General features: G+C 39.4%; 1 long non-coding RNA gene across 4 annotated transcripts; it reads right to left on the minus strand.

The window, feature by feature from the left end:
• Positions 1-597: 597 nt before the first annotated feature.
• On the minus strand, positions 598-13,833 carry LOC109452865 (uncharacterized). 4 transcript variants are annotated; one of them, XR_012493892.1, is made up of 5 exons: positions 13,751-13,833; positions 12,623-12,691; positions 8,014-8,089; positions 1,536-1,626; positions 598-651 (listed from the first exon to the last, which is right to left on the minus strand). It is a non-coding gene; the product is annotated as an uncharacterized LOC109452865 (long non-coding RNA). The 4 variants fall into 4 exon arrangements; XR_002138198.2 differs by lacking the exon at positions 1,536-1,626; XR_016022463.1 differs by having other exon boundaries at positions 1,536-8,089.
• Between the last annotated feature and the right edge of the window lie 421 nt (positions 13,834-14,254).

A 14,254-nucleotide genomic window follows, 5' to 3' on the forward strand; every position in this document is an offset into this window, starting at 1 on the left:
CAGAGGTTATGTGGAGGTTCCAGGGGTCCGCATGGAGACTTCCCTGTGGCCACGTGATTCTATGGTGGAGTCATCAACCCAGGAACAATGATGGGAGCAGCCTGGAAAGAATGCTAGACCATAGAGTTTGTGATCAATAAGTCTAAGGGTATTGATCATAAGTTTCAGGGTAATTTTCTAAAATGGGAAATGGGGTGGGACCGGGGACATTCTGAGCTCAAGCCTCAGGGGGACGATCTATTGTTAATCTATAGGTGGGTCAAGAATAGGTGAGACCAGAAATGTGAAAAGGCCTCTGTTGTGGGGGAGGCAACCAGGCCCTGTTTCAATCCCCCCTGTCTTTTATTAATTTTATTTCTATAACATTAGTGTGGTTGCAAGGGTAGGGGACGATGACCATTCTTGGCTGCTTTCTGCTGAAAGTGGGCATTGTCCCTGCCTATGGGCACTAGAGTTTCTTGCTTCTTCTCCCTAGAGGAGCCCGAGAAAGAGGAGAGCCAAAAGGTGCTCAATGGGCGTCCCAGATGGGATACAAGTAGAGAAGCAATAATAAGCTGCTCCAGCAGTTCTGTCTGAAGAAGACCTCAGGGTGTTCAATTGGCTCACAGGAACAGAAGTGACAGTCCTCCTTCCGGGGGAACCCTGTGGAGACTTAAATGAAATAAGTTTGATTCAAGGGAAGTGGACCCAGCCACTGACTCTCTGAAACCCGAAAACAGTTGGGGTGCTCGGGAAAACCGCAAAGGGTCTCTTGCATTTAGAAGCTAACTGGTCTGTTAAAGACCCCTCCCCCTCTAGGCTTCTTATAGTATTTGGTCCCATGGTTTTCCAGGGCTACAACGTATAGGGGGGTTGGCCTGGGGGAGGTGCCGGTTCCCCATATTTCCTAAGTAACTGCTGAACCTCTCCCCCAAGCTAACAACAAACCACGTTTCCCCGAAAATAAGATCTAGCTGGACCATCAGCTTTAATGCATCTTTTGAAGCAAAACTTAATATAAGACCCGGTATTACATTGTATTATATTATATTACATTATATTATATTATATTATATTATATTATATTATATTATATTATATTATATTATATTATAGCAGGTCTTATATGAGACCCGGTATTACATTTTATTATATTATTATATTATACCAGGTCTTATATTAATATAAGACCGGGTCTTATATTAATTTTTGCTCCAAAAGACGCATTAGAGTTGATGGTCTGGCTAGGTCTTATTTTCAGGGAAACACGGTAGAAAATATTAGAATTGAGGTCAGAATCGAAAGCAATGAGCACTAATTAGAGCCAGGGCTTAGAGGTCCCCTGACAAAACTTTTCCAGATTTAAGTCTGATTTGCTCGTTTTACGTTTCCTCTAAGGTATAGGCCAATGGTAAGTAATAGGCTTGAGTATGAGCCCAAATTTAGGAGCTTTATTTATCCACACAACTGAGCAGGTCTAGAGGAAATAGGTCCAGAGTGAGTGATTAAGACAGAATAAATAGCTCCCATATAAATCAGGAAATTAAAAGGCTTACCTGCCACATCAAGGGTCACCCACAGTTTCTCTCCAGTGATGAGAATTGCCTCTTTCCTCTGGGGAGCCGGTCTTTTACCTCTAGAGAGCCACTAGGAACCCCAGACCCACCAGTCAACCACCATCATTTGTGGGGAAGGAGTTGGTTCCTGCTTCCTTCAGAATAGGGGACAAGCCCTCCTCCAAGGGCCCTTTTAGTTTGCATAGGTGGCATGGCTGCTTTGCAGGATTAGCACACTCCTACTCCACTGTCTGGGCTTTCACATCCAAAGCCTCTTCTGGGGTTGTTAGGGTGACCTGAGGTGGCCCTGGCCTTGGCCTGTCTATTAACTGCAGCCAAAAATCTATTAACTGTCTCTGGCCTCATCTCCTGTCTCACTGTTCCTTTCTTTCCTCGTTTTCCCTGTCTCGGTTGTTAAAGACATCTGAGCTTCCTGACACTGGCCTGTATCTAATGCCGAGGAGGGCACATGAACTCTAGCAGTTCTAAAATACAGAAGTTTACTTAACTGTTAGCAAAACTTAGTTCTTAGATTTAATTTTCTTGAGTAACTAGAGGCCAAATTAAGACAATATAAAACATAGAAAATTATTTTGATGACACATATAATCTTTGCTTTTTAAGCAGAAAACTTTTTCATAATATCAGTAGCAGACCAATAGTCTAACAAACTTTGTTTTATTTAGCAGAGGGAGAAAACTAATTTTATGCCAGCTTACTTTTGATATTTAAATTTACTTAATTAATCACATTTAGCTTAACTCTATACAAAATTCTCTCAAGATTTTTCTTCACAAACCTTCTATAACTTTCCCAGCCCCTATTAGTTTGTCTCCTCTCACTCATCCAGAAATAACTCTCCTTAGGACAAACTACTTTCTTTCAGTTCCTTCAAAAATGCATTTCCATATCTTATACCTTCCTTGAAAACATACATTATTTCCTTTCATATTAATTAGAATCCATAACCTTCAGGACCTTAATTTCTACTGAAAACTAAAAGCAAACAATTAACATTTCCATTGGAAAATCCAGGAACATATTTTGCAACCTTCAATAAGGTTATAACCTTTTGTAATAAACTACAAGATACATATATATTTACAGATCTTAATTTGTCTTTTAACGTTCCTATGACAAAAAGTCAGCAATAGATTAACTCAGACCTAGCTAATAATTAATATTTCACTATTTCATTGTTTTGAAATACCTAGAAATTCAATAATTTTTTATCATTTAACACGACTTAGTAAAATTAAAATCTTAAATTACCAACAGATGCTGAGAAACCACATCTAAGCATCTACATCTGAAAAGTTTCACCTAAAACCTTATTTCAGTTAACATTTTATTAGTTCTTAACTCTGAGATTTCAAAGTTAATTATTACTCAAGCTATTTTCTTGACAAATTTTGTAACAGAGATAACATATTTTTTGTAAACCCAGGTAAAATAAAAGATAACATATTTAATGTTAATAACCATAAAAGACATATTTATTCATCCAAAAGTTAAACTAGCCTTAGTATCAAACATTTTCTTAGATCATGTGATCCTGAAAAGTACTTGGGTTAGTTTTTTATTATTCAAATTTTATATAAGCACTTAATCCTGTTTTCTTTAAGCCAATCAAATATTATAAACTGGTAATACCACCCAGGGACAAAAACACTATATTATATATGAAATACAGACAATCAGAGGCATCAGAGATCATATATATATATATATATATATATAAACAGAATTATTAAAATTGCAGAGAGGACCTAAGATCTTACAATTGCCCCTACAATTTCAAAGAGGCTAGAACAAGGGGTGGGAGGTATGGCTTGGTTTAGAGAATTAGCCGCTTGGTTTTAAAGGTGTCTCTTTTTTTTCTTCTGTTACTTCAGCGTCAGGCATTCCTGGTTATAAGTGGATTAAAGGATGGCGGAGTCCCCTTTTCTCTGAACTATCAGTTTACTGTAGTTCCCTTCTTTTCAGAGTCTATGATAGAGGCTTATACAAAAGGAATTTCATTCTATTTCCCAGACCTCTAACAGAACAATTCCAATTGCAGAATAGTATAATAATTCAATAAATTATTGACTGACCATTGTCCTCCAGAATCTAATATATACATTGGCCAAGCAATACTGTAATAGAACGTGAATTTCTTTTTGGTTAACGGCTCATAGCCATAGTTTTGCCAATGGCCTAATATTTTGCCCAACAGGTTCCTGGCTGGAATTGAAACCTTAGATCCCACTACTGAGCTGGAACAAATGTGGCCACATTTAACACAGATTTAAACAGACAGATCCAAGTATTCCCTGGATCAGACAGACAAACAGAAAAACCAGATTTGGATCTGAACACCAGATAAACCAGACCTAGCTAGGTGCTAGATTCGGATGCGATGTCATCTTACTCCATATACATGGTCCACTGACCATCATACAATCAGCCAGTGGGCTAAAACCAGAAACCAGATGTGTCCTTAAGACCACCAGATGCCCAAAGGCCAAAACCAGACGTGGTGGCTTTTGCAGTGTGGTAGATGGGCCCTGCTTCCCAGGGAACAGAGTTGCCAACCATAAGTGCACTTCCAGAACCAGAGCAAGCTTGCAACCACAGCCCCTTACTGGTGGGGGTATTATGCCTTGCTGGATATTGCAGCCTCATCTATTGGCGCCAATGGGTCAGTATGACTCCCAGGTGGCCTTCAAAGAGGAGCCCTAGATGGTGAGTGCAAAATCCTCCAGCTGCGCACACCGGGGCCACCCTGCTTTCCAAACCAGTAAATAGAGGCTGGAAACAGAGCAAATGCTTATTCTATACCAACTGAGCAGAAAAGGTGTCTGTGATGGGTAGGCCCTGGCACAAACACCACCTTGGTGAGCAAAATTGCTCAGCAACTGCTTCCAAAGGTTGGTCTTGTGCGAAGGAATCTTCCCAGTCCCAGGCAGCCCCCAAGACCTTCCACAAGCGGAAAGACTTATTGTAGGAGCCATGAGGCTACCCCTTCATGGTTGCCAGAAACTGAAACCGGAAGCCAAACGAGTCTGGGGCTCATGCTGCCTGCACTGCTCAGCTAATAGACACAGGAGTTGGGTCATAGAATAAGCGTTTATTATCAGAGCACCGGTGGTCTGAGAAGGCAGCAGGTTAACACCTCCAAAAACTGCTGTTACATTCTCAGTCAGTCTTGGGGTATTTAAGGCAAAATCTGGGCTCCCTCCAGAGGCTACCTGATGGTTTCAGGGGTCTGCATGGAGCCTTCCCTGTGGCCATGTGATTCCATGGTGGAGTCATCAACCCAGGAACAATGATGGGAGTAGCCTGGGAAGAATGCTAGACTATAGAGAGTGTGGTCAATAAGGGTATTAATCATAAGTTTCAGGGTAATTTTCTAAAACAGGGAACTGGGTAGGACAGGCGACATTCTGAACTCAAGTCGTAGGGGGATGATCTATTATTAAGCTATATGTAGGTCAAGAAAAGGTGAGGCCAGGGACGTGGGGGTGCCAACTGGGCCCTGTTTCAGTAGTACAGCATCCAGTGATAACCACACGGTTTATTTTTTAGTGAGCAGCCTTCCTGTCTTTCTTTTTTTTCAAATTAAAGTTTATTGGGGTGACAATTGTTAGTAAAGTTACATAGGTTTCAGGTGTACAATTCTGTAATACATCATCTATATATCACATTGTGTGTTCACCACCCAGGGTCAGTTCTCCTTCCATCACCATATATTTGGGAGGGGGGTGGTAGATGAGGGAAAAAGGGATCAAATATAAGGCCTTCTTGTCTTTCAGCAAACACTTTTAAGAACTCGATGGAAAGTGTAGCGATTTATTTAGATTGATAATCAGTTTCAGGACAAAAAGATTTTTTAAAAATAAAAGTTTGGGATGCATTGATTGTTTTCAAATGTTATATGTGGTGAAATGATTTTGGAACCTTTCAGGGTGGAGCTATAGCTCTTCTGAAAAGCTTTAGTGGAAACCATAGACTATAGATTGGCAAACTAGGGCCCTTAGGCCAAATCCAACCCAACTGCTTATTTTGTAAGTAGAGTTGTATTGGAATACATTGCTTATGTAGTGCCGATGGCTGCTTTTCAGCTACAACGGCTGAGTTGAGTATATGTGACAAGACCATCTGGCTCATGAAGCCTAAAATATTTATAATATGGCCCTTTACATAAAAGGTTTGCCAATGCCTGGTATAGACCAGTATTTCTCAAATTATGTTCCAAGGCACATTAATGTCCCATGAAATATTAGTAAACATTCTTGAAAATGGGCTCTGCATTCAAATAAGTTTAGAAAATGCTGATAACAGGAGAGGGATCAAATCTAGAAATATAAATTTAGGAAATAACTATAAAGAGGTGAAAAATTAAATCATAAGAGTGAATGGGATGTATCATTGGCAGGTATCTTCTCCCATTCAGTATGCTGTCTTTTTGTTTTATTGATGGCTTCCTTGTCTGTGCAAAAACTTTTTAGTTTGATATAGACCATTTGTTTATTTTTTCTTTTGTTTTCCTTGCCCAGGAAACTACATCAGAAAAAAAAAATATTACTAAGAGCAATGTTTACAAAGTTAACCAGGTTTCTTTACACTGGTAGGATATCTGATAACTATTAATATGCTCATTGGTAATCAACAAGAACAGGGTATATTATATACAGCATTCACCAAAATTTTGATCAACAGAACTTTTTTCCCCCTTCCCCCTGAGAATATCTATTAACATCATAGTTTGGAAAATCTTAAATTTGTCTTCTGGGGAGGCTTTGCCAAAGTCATAAAATGACATAAATTTGAGGCCATGGTGTTTTAATTCTAATTTGTCTGTATAGAAAAACTTCTGGTGTCAGAAGTCAGGAAACCACCCTCTACTGGTCAATCACAGGAGCTATCTTTGGGGTTGGACCTCTGTCAAGGAAATTTTAGCCTGAAGCAAAATTCCCAAGAGTGCTATATAGAAAAAGAGACAAAAGGTGGATAGATACGGTCTCTGAGGTGGTAACTGGGGCAAACAAAGCCTTCAGCTTTCTTTGTTTGGGGTAGCATTTCCAGAGCCATAGTATGACTTTCATGGGTGCCTGCATGCCAGCACTTTTGCCTTCGTGGGACTCTTCCTACGCGAGCGCGCGCACACACACGCACGCACGCACACATACACACACAAACACAGTAGTAAAAATCATAGTTTATGACTGTGTTGGTGTAAAAACAAATATATGTAATCCAGGCTGGATGATTCATTTTTTCTTTTTTCTCATTTGAAAAGATACTGAAATTAAAACATTTCATAGCCCTTAAAAATACTGTGGCCCTAGACACTGCCTGCTGTGCCTACCGGGTAAGGCAGCCCTGAGAACTGCCAAAGTATAACAGCTTTCCTGCCAGGCTTCCTGAGTGCAGGACCAGCCTTACGTACTTTGGACTTTCCTCCTTAGCCACTTGAATCAACTTTATTATTGGTTCAATAATATGTGTTGAATAAATGAATGAATGGGGATCAATTTTAGGGTTGTCAAATACCTTGTTAGAGGATAAAAGGAATAGCTTCACTAAGACCTTTAGATTTCCTCCAAACACCTAACCAAATTGACACAAAGTATTAAAACAGACCTAAGTATTGGGGTGGCCAGTGGGCTCAGTGGTTAGAGCCCAGTGCTCTAGGTCACCGGTTTGATTCCCACATGGGCCAGTGAGCTGCGCCCTCCACAACTAGAGTGAAAACAACGACTTGGAGCTGATGGGTCCTGGAAAAACACTGTTCCCCAATATTCTCCAATAAAAAAATTAAAAAAACAAAACAAAACAAAACCATACCTAAGTATCACCATGAGATAGAAAGAACCCCTTTAAGTTAGGTCTCTTGTAACTAAATAGTAGTGTAGGTATTCATTTCATAACTTTTGGCCTCAATTTCCTAATTAGCAAGAAAAAATATTAACTTAAATGAAGAGGTTCTACACATAGTTATAATCAGAAGGCAGAGCAGATAGCTGCTAAAATTTTCATAATAGTTGGGTTATGAAATACCTAACAGGCTTTAAAAACAGACTCAGTGGTAAGCTCCCCAGTGCATTTAAAAATTAAACTCTCTAAAAAATGTTAATCACGGAGGATTCAGTTACAGACTAAATAATATGCTTTCAAAAGACAGTGGATGGGCCCTTTCTAAAAGCAAAACAAATCAGAAAGTTCTTAAAATTCAATAAAAATCTTAATAAGCCACCTAACTCAATTTTTCCCCAACATTGGCCTCTCCTTAGAGAATATTATTACCTGTTTTTTGTCACATCCTACTTGAAAATAGTAATACCCTAACCACAGTGTTTTGCTTTTTTCAGGGATTTTTGTCTAATCTAAGGTACAATTAGTTAGAAAAAAGGTGGTGCAGTTAATACTCGTATATCACACAGCAGCACCCACACAAGACTGTATGAGTAGAAAGATTTAAAAAACAACTTACCAAAGGAATATGCAGACTGCTGTTTGCTATTAAATCAGAGATGAGAGGTACTATTTTACCTGGCACTTGTTACCAACTGAAAAACAAAAAAACAAACATCCCTATGAAGAAGGGAAGTTGAGCCAGTCACCCTCTAAATTACAGAAATTTCTTAGCAGTGCCTGGAAGTCCTCTTAGGAGAGGAACCTGGGAGGCGTGGCTTCCACAGTGGCCCTGTGCATCTCCCAGGGGGCACAGGGCCATAAATGACCTTCCCACTCTGCATCAGGAGTGCAGTGTGGGGAACCACTAGCCCCAAGACGATGGCCAGCTGCTCTGGGCCAACCCCTGCTCACACAAACTTAGGGTTCCCTGATGCCAGAGTGCAGGGGCTGGGGGTAAGGGGGTCTGCTAACTGAGCATGTATGCGCATGTCATGCTGATTTGGCATCCGAGCTCCCTGGGATCAGTCCCTGTGCTTTGTAGGAATAAACCACGCCACAGGGGAGGATTTCTGGGGGACATCCCAGGCTGCGATGGTCCATCCTGTTCCAGAACAGAGTTGCTAAGTCCCTTGAAGACAAATCTCGCGTGATCTCAAATGCCCTTCGGGCCTGACTGGGGCTACATGGAATGGGAGACACCTGGGAATCATGTTTGCCAGACAGGTCCCAAGTCCCACGTCAGCAGGACCATACTGGGTATGACTGATGCTGAAAGAAAATAAAAAGAAAAACAAAGAAGAAATTTATATCACTCTCTTCTGTGGACTAATGCATAACTCAGGAGAAGTCCAGGCAGTACACTTCTGAAACATAATACAGATATATATACTATGACTTTCACCTCAAGAGTAGGAAGAAGAAATTTGTTTCGTTTCTATCACAAATCGCCTTTCTTTGAAGAGTACTCTTCTTATAAGAAGAGAACTGCTGTGTGGGCTGGCAAAGTCCTTTCCTGGTACCACTGTCATCCCCTCTGCTATTTTCCTCCATCGTGGATAAAGGCAGAAGGCAGATTTATCAGTTGGAATTGAATATGGCGGTGGAGGGCATTTGACCCTCTATTCCCCCAAATGTCATTTCATAGAGGGATCCTCTCTGGTATAGAGATCATACATTTTAGATATTCTAGGAAAGTGTGGATTTTACCTATTCCATTCCACTGTCAGGCCTGTGTCCTGGTTTCTGGTTAGGCAAAGAAGGTCCATTTACTTTGCAAAGTCTCTAAGCACCTGGGGCATCTTTGGGCCATGGAAGATTTGGGGAGAGTGCAACATTTACCAGAGGTCTAGGAGATTTTAAGAGGTCCAAGAAATTGCTCATACATATGATTCTAAACTTGAGATTCTTGAACAGGTTTACTATTTCAATTGTCAATGGACTTTATTGACATAGTTCATTGTATGAAGGCTTATGGCAATTTTGTTTCGAAACGCTCAGGGAGAGCCTTAGTGAAATGCATTCTCGATGTCCAAAACAATGCCGAATGAGAGCTGCTGTCCTAAATGTGTCCTTGACCCTGTAATCAAGATTAGTTGGGATTTTTTTTTCCCTCTTGAGGCAACAGTTTGTATTTTGTCATGGAAAAAATGAGAACAATTAGAATGTTTTCTAGATTAGATAGCAAGTGTCCGATACGGAAGATCTGGTGGACTGATTATTTTTCCAATACCAATCACAGGACATAGTTTCCAGTTTACAATCCCTGCCTGCCCAGGTGCCAGGTTGCTTTCCTTGAAAACGCTCATCCTTGGAAGCATTTCAGTACAACCATGGCATATGAGCAAAGCTCCATTTCAAAGGTCAGTCTATAATGAGACAGGAAGAACCGACTTCTAGGAAGTTATAAGTCCTCTGAAGACCATGTTGAAATGGTTCTCAGATTGATATTCTGAAGGGAAACTTGCATTTACTTGATTTCTTCTCCCGAATTTGGTTTTCCAAGAGGTTAAGGGCTGGCCTCAAATCAGAACGCAGACTGAATTAGCTTTGGAGGCTCCAAAATACATTTTGGGCTTACAGGATGTAGCTAGCCTGTGGGGTAACTGGAGGAGGGGTCACAGATTGTGCCTTCAGTGTGGCCCAGTTCTGATGATCTGGTGTATTTTTCAGAACAATGTTGAATACGGGGCTAATCATGAAGCTTTTAATTCATTGGCCAGAGAGGCATGAAACATTTAAACAACCAATGAAAATGTTTAAGCTATGAAAAAGAAATGATAGGCTATAAAATAAGATACAGAAACCTCAAAATGAAACAATTTTAAGAAGATGATAAAAATCCTTTTGCAGTTTAAAGGAAAATGTATTTAAGATGAGGTGTGGATGTGTATTAATTTGTTTGATATGATGTGAGATCGGATGTCCAGAGGGTCTGAGGCCTGTTGAAGCTCTTTGAAGGGTCCCATGTCCGAGCATATCAAGGGCAAGCAATAGATGTCTGTTGCGTTTAAATAAACACTTTTTTTTTTCTGGTTAGAAGTTTATTTTTTCGTGGTTTTGCTTCCTAGCAAGGGATACTAGTAATATGGGATCTGTTATGAAACTTCAATTTCATGTGACAGTGACTTAACAATGTCTTGAAATTCCCACCATTGTTAGGCTGGGTGTGATGATTCCAGCCTCTTTTATTAAGAGGATTGGCCTGTGTGACTTCAGAGAGGAATTTTGGCAAGATGAAAAGTGCTGATTCTAATCCTGGTAGCAATCGCTGGTCTCTCAACAACTCTTTGTGTGGGTTCTTCCCTTCCACCTTTTAAAACTTACAATTAAGCCTGGGTAAGGAGACTTTTTATTGAAATTTACTTGAGGGAACCATAATTTAAATGTACGTTGGGAAACAACAGAGACAGAAACTAGGAGTTTTGCCAGGCACCTGGAAACAGCTCTATATTATCATAGAATCTTCAAGTTGCAAGGGACTTTAGGAAACTTTCCTCTCAGCCCCACACTCTGCTGATGAAGAAAGGGAGGCTCAGATGCTAAGTGACTTACTCAAGGTTTCAGAGGTGATTTGTAGAGAGAAGGGATGAGCAAGCAGGCTCCTGACCTTTTCCCTTCCTCTGTGCTGACTGAGGGTGGAAGGGAAAATAAGTCCCCTTTGGAGTAGAACCGCTTTCTACTACGATTAGAGGAGAATGAATCATTGGGATTTTTTTCTTCTTTTTGTTTTTCTCCTTCTTCTATGCAAGGTACAGGGAAACAACCGAATTCGGGGGCTGGCCGTTTCTCTCCTGGCTGTTTACCAAGTGTGTTACAGGCATGGAGACTTCAGGTTCTGCCTGTCTAGTAATTGTGCTCGATCTTCCGATCTCCCCAGCCACACTCTGCTGGAATGTGCGCCTTGTGGGTTGTGAGGTCTCCATTTAGCAGTGTGGGTGGAATCCTACTGTATATAGAGAAGAGCTGGTAGAGATGCGTCTTTTGCCAGGGGAATCTCCAAGGTGAACAGGCTCTAGTCATCTATACTCATGCTAATAGGCATAGTGATAGCTGATGCTAAAATGCCATTCTAGAAATGAAAAGCATTTTATGGCATGAAATATTATTGATGAATGGATGGATAAAACATGGATAAAGAAAAGGTGGTAGATATAATGGAATTTAATATATATATATAATGGAATTATATATGTTTAGATATATAATGCATATATATTTATATAGTGGAATACTATTAAGCCTTAAAAAAGAGGAAATCCTGCAATTTGCAACAACATGGATAGATCTACAGGGCATTATGCTAAGTGAAATAAGCCAGACAAAGTATGACAAATGTTTAATGGTCCTACCTATGTGTGGTATACGTTAAAAAAAAAAAAAGGCCAAACTCATAGTAACAGAAAACAAAACAGTGGTTAGCAAGGGCTGGGTTAGAACGGGAGAGCCCCCCCAAAAAAAAAAAAAAAAATATAGAATGGTGGTGGCAGGAGGCTGGAGAAGGGTAGTCATGGGGAATTATTGCTTAGGGCACTGAGTTTCAGTTTTGTTAAGATGAAATGAGTTCTGGAGATAGATGGTGGAGATGGTTGCACAACAGTATGAATATATGTAATACCAGATATATGTAATACCACTGAATTGTACACTTAAAATGATTAACACAGTAAATTTTATGTTATGTATTTGAACACAGTAAAAAAGAAATATTGTCATATGCACTTTTCCTCTATTTAACTTTATTTCAACTTTCCAAGAGCAAAACCCAAGAGTGTGTGAGCCCTTAAAACGGTTCTCTTGAGGATTAAATTGTTAGTGACGAAGAAAACTTTAATTTTAGGAAGCTCAGTGAAGGATTTTAATCTGTGGCTTTCAGCTCACCTGTCTTGAGGCCATCTCATCGTGTGGGAAGTTTGTAATCTAGTGCTCATCAGCTGTTTTGTTCCAGTGGTTCTGCACTTTTCCCATTATGTGTTAAATTGATTTGGACACCACCCTTCTGCCTTTTCCTAAAGCACGCCTTTAGATTTCAGTGATGGAAAGACCAGAAATTCTCTACAGGGACCTTTTCTTGCTTTTAAACCCCACCTGCTATTTAGGCGAGGAAAATATAACTCAAAGAGGGAGATGCTACTCGGGCGAACAGTCTGCTTTTCAGAGATGTTATTTCCAAGATATTGACAGAATACCTTCAAATTCCGGAGCAAAGATTGGGGAGATGGATTTCATAAGAGGCAGAGTGTTTTCTTCAAAAAGCTCTGCAACAGATTCAAATTATCTTTTACAGACTGGAAGATAACAGTTTAACCAAGATAAAAAACTATAAATGGTCATTTATCTACAATGGCTATTACTTTTGCACCAGGACATGATTTTCCACTGAGCCCAAACCTGTTCCAGAGAACGTTCTGATTTGTTTCCACTGAATGAAAGCACAGGGCTGTTTTTGCCAATGTAACACTGCTTCCTTTTTAACAAACAACAGAGCATAAACCCGGTTTTTGTACTCTTGTCTCTATGTAACTTTGTTTTCATTGTCATCTTTTCAAAAGTCACACTTTTTCTACACTTTTGCTAGGAACTATTCAATTTTAATTTATTTCATACTCAACTGAAATAATAAATTACTTCCCCCCCTCCCCCGTTCTTAAGGGTCTTTGGGTCCTTGTCAAAACACTTACTGTCTTTCTCTGTGACCTTAACTTCAATTTCCTGATTCAAAATATGGGAATAACAATCATATTACTTTAAATGATTATTGGGAGTTTAAAATGAAATAATATGAGCTTGACGAAGTATATGTTAGTTTCCCACCTCTACAAATGAGTGAAACAATTTGCTCAGTTGAAGTTCATGTTGGCTTAACTTTAGCCCTTGATTGTGCATTTATGAATATCTTTTTAAAAAAATTTCTATAGATTCATCTTGAAAGTCTTACAGATACAGATATTCATTATCTTTCTCCCCATTTATGCCCACTATTGAGCAGTTCTTGTTTTTCATCCTGTTCTGTATGTCATTGACAATTATCATCATCAAACACACTGTTAAAATTCCTTTTCACTACCATGGAATGGGATCTAAGCTAAAAATTCCATGAAATTCATTTATGAAGCAATAAAAGAAAGTTAGTCATCAAATAAAATAAAGTGGTAAAATCAAGACTGACTTATTTAAACTGTTTATAGCCATGCAAATACAGATAAAACTGATTTGATAGAATACCTATATTGAAACAATAAAACCTTTACGCTGCTATTTCCACCACAGATTAGACCCCACCTAGAGTAATTTGAAATACAGTGAATCAAATTTACCTGTTGACTCATAATCCGGGCAAGAGACTTTCAGTCTTTCCTGTAGTGTGCTGATTTCCTTAGAACAGTTAACTACCCTTCCCAACAAGCAGGCTCCTATGGCAACCAGTCAACTAAATGGACCCCGTTGCCAGGAAAGGAACAGGAAACAAAACCAAAACACAACAGGGGCTTCCCCAGTGATTGAATTGAGAGGTGTCAGGGGAAACAAAAATACAATTATGAAACAGCTCAGTGTAATGTTTTAATATTGATAGTGACAGTGATAGTAGCAAAAATTATATATCTTAATATACGGTAAAAGCTGGATCCTTTTTTCCCCCTTTAGTGCTTTATTTTGGATTATGTAAGCACAGGTTCCTAAGACATTGTTCAATAACTAGTGTCTATTAAGAGCCAACTATTTGCCAGGAATTCGAATATTTCTTTTTTTAAATCCTTAAAGCCACCTGCAAGGTAAATATCATTATGCTGGCTTTACAGAGTCCTCCAAACTTAGTTTAC

This window comes from Rhinolophus sinicus, chromosome 1, assembly GCF_057876585.1.
Source record: "Rhinolophus sinicus isolate RSI-liver-muscle chromosome 1, RSI-T2T, whole genome shotgun sequence".
In the NCBI taxonomy this organism is placed as follows: domain Eukaryota; kingdom Metazoa; phylum Chordata; class Mammalia; order Chiroptera; family Rhinolophidae; genus Rhinolophus; species Rhinolophus sinicus.